At 44.8% G+C, this 6000-nt stretch overlaps 1 protein-coding gene across 3 annotated transcripts in view; it reads right to left on the bottom strand.

Annotated features, from left to right (window-relative positions):
- LURAP1 (leucine rich adaptor protein 1) overlaps positions 1-6000 on the bottom strand; it is a 108117-nt gene that overhangs the window by 9666 nt on the left and 92451 nt on the right. The window lies entirely within an intron of this gene.

Below are 6000 nucleotides of genomic sequence, written 5' to 3'. Positions count from 1 at the left end.
AACACACTTAATAAAAATAAATACTGGAAAATATGGAGTTTAAAAACACACTTAATAAAAATAAATACTGGAAAATATGGAGTTTAAAAACACACTTAATAAAAATAAATACTGGAAAATATGGAGTTTAAGAACACACTTAATAAAAATAAATACTGGAAATGGGCACCCACCTCCTCCTCTTCATCTTCCTCCTCTTCATCCTCCTCCTCTTCATCCTCCTCCTCCTCGGCGCCAAAAAAGAGAAAAGGAAATGGCCCTCCGGAGCCTGGCTGGCCAATGGGGGCAGACTGGGGTTGAAACAGCCCCGCCCCGTCAGCTCTCACAGGCTCTGGCCTGGAGAAGGGGCGGGCTGTTCAGCCCCAGACTCAGGAGGAGGAAGTCCTCCTCATTAGCCCTGCGCGCGGCCCTGCAAGGGCGTGCACAGGGCCAGCGGAAGTGCCTGTGGCCCAGCACGGAGGAGGAGGAGGAGGTAGGTGGGCCGCAGAGGAGGGGAAAGAGGGCAGACTGCGCAGCCGCGCAGCACCCAAAAAAAAAGGGGTGGGGGAGGAGGAGGTGGGTGGCCGCTGCGGGAGCTCAAGGTGGAGGAGTGCCGCCCGGCCCGCAGCCAAGGCAAAATCCGGGCCCCCTACCAGGGAATTGATGCCACTACAGCAGCGGTGGTGGCGGCAGGACCGTGCTGGGGCTGGTCCTGCCACCTTGCCGGGCCGGATGTGGCCCGCGGGCCAGGGGTTGCTGGCGCCTGCTCTTGAGAGTGCAGGGTTAATATATTCAGAAAGAGGATTTCTCCTTCCAAGGCAGAGCCTGGGCAATGCATTTCTTCCTGTTTTGGGTGGTATTTGGATGGCCATTCATCTGGCCTAAATACCCTCAGGGCACCAGATCCAGTCTGATCTTAGAAGCTGTGCAGTGACTTGAAGGCACAGAAAGAGAGAGAGAGAGTTTGGGAACTGGTTACTTAAGAGATCACCTTCCACCTTACAGATTCTTTTGGTCCACAAATACACACATACTAGTGGCCATTCTAACACTAATCTAGTTCCTAGTTAGTAGACTTGGAGGTCAGACCTTTGTCTATTGGAGATTTTCTGGGAGATGGTTGGCAGGAAGGGAAGGTCACTTCAGTTGCTTTGCATTAGTTTACAAGACTATGCCCAAAGCAATTTGAGGCTCACCACTTGGAAATCTGGTCTTCAAAAGAAACCTATTGTGAGCTAGTGTATGCCAGACTGTTCTCCTTCCATATTGGTCAGCATCCTTGTAAAGAAAAGAAATCACCATTCAAAATTAAGCCTATGACATACAAAGCAGAATGCAATCTTCAAAACCTCCCAGTCATTCTGAAAGCTCAGAGACCTTAAGTGCATCTTTCTTAGGCTGGGCAGCAGGTGTATCCCTTAGGCAAAGTACCAATCAATGTGCGGAGGACTGAGAGATTGTTCCGCCTTATTTTCTGCCTGGGGAAACAATCTAAAGATAAACCCAGATTTCTCATTGTTCTCCATTTGATGCTGATTTCTGGGAAAATGGCATTTGAATGTCAAGTTTCAGATGGGAGTTAATCAAAACTACAAAAGGATGTTATTGGCCAGATGGTTTGGTTAAGTTAGTATTTATATTCCTGTTGTTTATTTCATGTTTTTTACATTCACATTCACAGGAACTTTGAGGAAGGCTGCTGATTGCCAGACTAGGACATCAAGTTAAGGAGTTTCTGTATATTTCTAGAATCCTGGAATAGCTGGATGAAACTGGAAGGCTTTTTTTCCCCAGTTTCCATCTATTTCCAACCATTTAACAGCATAATTTTGTACCTCTCCATTGAGAAGTTATCATTAAATTCAAAGGGTCTCACTCCCAAGTAAGTAGGTACGGGATTCAATGGTAGCTAGTAGCATTTCAGTAGTGGGACATCTGGCTTTTAGTTCAAACATTAAATGTCCTATCTAAGGTGCTGAACACTCCACAAAATAGGTTCGGCACCTGGAAGCATTTAACTATTGAGTTGAAATCCAGAGTGAATTGAGGGAAGCCACCAACTGCCACTGAGACTGATGCCCAAGTCAAAGATTTGTTGTATTATAGTACAACAAAATGAGCACCATATGCTATACTTGAAAACTTTGCTGAACATTTTCATTTCCAAAAAGAAATGCATATGAGAGACAGATGAGAAGTTGGCTAACACATTGTAAGCTGCATAGAGTGCTTAGCATTATAAAGCGGTATAGAAATGTAAGTGCTATTGCTATTTCCCCCCTTCCTTTCAGAATCGCATGCTAATTTTATATAAGGGAAACTCTCCTTATCCTCAGCGTCTACACAAACATAAAGAGACCATAAAGTGCCTGTGTAGTGAAATCATATTCATTTTTATGGGAAGTTCAATGGGGCTAATAAGCAGGTAAGTGAACAAAGGGCTGCAGCCTTAGTTTCTTCAGCATCTGTCCACCATTCCATCCCATCTGATACCTCATAGAAAAAGAAAGAGGTGAAAACAATCTTTTGGAGAAAGGGAAGACATTACTAGAGGCATTACTTTTTGGAGAAAGGGAAGAGCATCCCACCTTGCTTTAAAGGCCAATTTACCAATCAGATTTGCTAAGAGTGGATTCATGCAGCAAACAGCATAATTCAAAGCAATCACAAAAATAGTTCTATGGTAAGTGCTTGGCTCAAAACGTAATGCACTTTTAGTGTACAACGGCCAAAGAAATGCCAGGCACAAAGGAGTGAAGTAATTTAGTCACTTCTGCGGAGCAAGCTGGCTGCTTTATGGATCCACTCCATCCACTTTCATTCTACATTAATATGGCTATCTGAATTGGACAAGTCAGATAGGTTAGGCATGGGGCAGTGACTACCTTCCTTAAAATTTAAGTAAAACCAGAACTTGGGGAAGTTACTTTTTTGACTACCATAATCCTCCAACTAGCATGCCCCCTAACTGCTCTACTGGCCCTCCTGCCTGTGGGTTTGGGGAGAAGATCCAACACAGTTGAATAGCTCAGTTCAGTTCACAATGAAACCCAAAAGTGGGTCCACTATACCACTGACATGGAAACTGCTAATGGATAAGTTAAACCAATGCAGTCCTTTTGACTATATTATGGAAATACTTCCAAGAGCCCCATTCAAATAAAACTTTGTCCAAGTAGTGCAGATGAAATTGATACAGAGGACTGGAATGCCCTGGGCCTGCCACTCAACCTGTGAAACCAAACCTGAAGGATGAAATGTCTTCCTGCTTTCAGAATCTGAGAACCAATAGCTATCGTGGCAGGAAGAAACTGAATAACTACAGAAGACAGGTCAGACAGGTAGAGAGACGATACATGCCCCAGGAGTGCAAATTGCATTAGAGTCACTGTGCTAATCTGTTATTTATTGCAGGAGACAAAGGTGCACCTCTGACCTTCCAGAGTTGACAGCCAGGTGGAGATGGATGAACTGAAAAAATGTGGGACCCAGATAAAAATGGGGTGAGGTGTATAGAGAGAAGAGTCAGCGAGGTGCAATGGTTTGGATGTTGAACTAGGACTCTGGAAACTCCCGCTCAGCCATGAAAACCCACTGGGTGACCTTGGACAAGTCATGCTCTCTGTCTAGGAAGAAGGCAAAGATAAGCTATTTCTGACTTATGGCAACCCTAAGGTGACCCTATCACAGGGTTTGCTGGGGCTGAGACTGTATGGCTCACCCAAAGTCACCCAGCCAGTATCCATGACTGAGAAGAGAATCGAACCCTGATCTCCAGAGCTCACACACATCATGCTGGCTAAGGGTTGTCTTATCCCCCATATGTCAGAAATGACTTGAAGGTACATAGCAAGAATAATGATAGAAAGAAGAGAAAACGTGAGTTTAGCAGGCTGAAAAATATAAGGAGAGCACTCAATGAACTACCCTTCTTTCTTCAGAGAAAATGCCATTTGTTTTTGTGCTCCCCCATCCCATTGTGGATCAAAAATATAGCTTTACAATCCCATATTGGAGAGCAAAAAAAGAGGTTGAATTTCCATGGAAGGAAGAGCTTGGCTGGACAGTTTCTAACAGAGAAAAGAAAGGCCAAGTAAACATCCATTGCAAGCATTGGGGATGGGATGGAGTGGGGCGGCATTGGCCAGGAAAAGAAACTCGGGGATTGGGGACATCCACACACAAAGAAAATAGTCTGGTAAAATGGAGCCCCAATTGGAGAGCAATGCTATCCCAAGAATGGGGAGAGAATGATGCTGCTGGAGGAGATGCCAGGAAAAGAATAGGGAGAATGTCTCCGAAACTGGGCTATAATTCAGAGAACATGCATGGAGAGTGTTGGATTGGGACTTGGGAGACTCCAGTTGTGAGGCTGAAGTGAACGATTTAGCTGTGTTTTGTATTTTCACATAAATAAGGAACCAGCTTCAGTCTTGTACCCAGGATCTCAAGTCCCCATGAGATTCACTGAATACTCAATACCCCCATGCCAGGGCTGCTGTGAGGAAAAAGTAGAGCAGGTGTGGAGGAGGATGGCTCTGAAGTCACAGGGCCAGTGAGTCCATGTTCAAGGAGCTACCCAAGGTACTGTCCCTGTTTGAAAGCCAGGGTCCAGCCTCTTCCATAGCTCCTTTAGAGTTTAGACTAGAACCAGCAGTGGGTTCACTGCTCACCCATGTCAGAGGTACCACTCTCCCATGTTAAATGGCATGGAGAGAGGCTTTATGCAGCCTTGAGTTGAACACAGGAAAGGCAAAGCATAAATGGCAAATAATGGGCAGGAGGAGTGGGTAAAGACTTGGGCTGGAAGGACCAGTAGTCAGCATAGAAGGAGTCTGGGCTGGACATTGGAGCAAAGTTTTAAGGCAGTGATTCCCAATTTTGGTCCTCCATGTGTTTTGGACTTCAGCTCCCAGATGTCCCAGCCAGCTTGGCCAACAGTCAGGAATTCTGAGAGCAGAAATCCAAAACATCTGGAAGACCATAGTTTAGGAATCACTAGTTTAAGGTCTTTCTACAGCATTGGCTGGCCACACTGGAAGATAGCCATGCACATTCCCATGGCTGGGGCAAGTGAGGAGTTAAGTTCTTTAAGTCACAGAATCATAAATTTGGAAGGTCATCTATTCCAACCTTCTGCCAGCAGAATTACCCAACTAAAGCCCTCCTGAAAGACATCCATCCAAACTCTTTTTTAACCTATTCATTCCTTTTCCCTTTTGCCCTTTCCCATCCCACTCAAACCACACTGCCTGAAAAGAAACACAAAGACCATCATAAAGCTCCTAACTCTTGGTCCAGCATCTTTAAATGACCTGAGACAAGACAGTTGCACCTTATTGCAGTTGCAAATGGTCCCCAAACTGTTCCCTTTAAGAGATTCTGGGACTTCAACTGCCAGAATCCTCAGCCATATTGGCCAATACTCTGGGATTCTGGTTGCTGAAGTTCAAAATCCCTTCAAGAGCACAGTTTGGAGGCCACTGATGCAGGGTTGAAAGGATCCAATGACTTGTCCCAAATAAGCGAGACTGCAAAGAAGACAATGGAAAACCCTTACTCTGAGGAAAACCTTACAACGGTGGGGCATCCCACATCTGTTTGCGGTAGTACCCCTTCCAAAATTACTTTGTAAAGGGTTGTCTGAAAGATCAGAGACAAATAATAACAATAATGTGAAGTCGGAGGCTTTCATGGCCGGCATCCATAGTTTTTTGTGGGTTTTTCGGACTTTGTGGCCATGTTCTAGAATAGTTTGTTTCTGACGTTTCACCAACATCTGTGGCTGACATCTCTGAAGAGATGTCTCTAGATATATTCCCATCACTGAAGATGTCAGACACAGATGCTGGTGAAATGTCAGAAACAAATTCTTCAAGAACGTGGCCACATAGCCTGAAAAACCCACAAAAAACTAATAATAATAATAATAATAATAATAATAATGGTGTAATTATGTCTCCTGGGGGTGGGGAGTTGCCCCCTGGGGTCACTTGTAACTCTGCAGTTGGAGGAGTCTGC

Source organism: Sceloporus undulatus, chromosome 4, assembly GCF_019175285.1.
Source record: "Sceloporus undulatus isolate JIND9_A2432 ecotype Alabama chromosome 4, SceUnd_v1.1, whole genome shotgun sequence".
Classification (NCBI taxonomy): domain Eukaryota; kingdom Metazoa; phylum Chordata; class Lepidosauria; order Squamata; family Phrynosomatidae; genus Sceloporus; species Sceloporus undulatus.
Note: the sequence above shows the minus strand (reverse complement) of the source record. Positions and strands in the feature narration are given on the sequence as shown.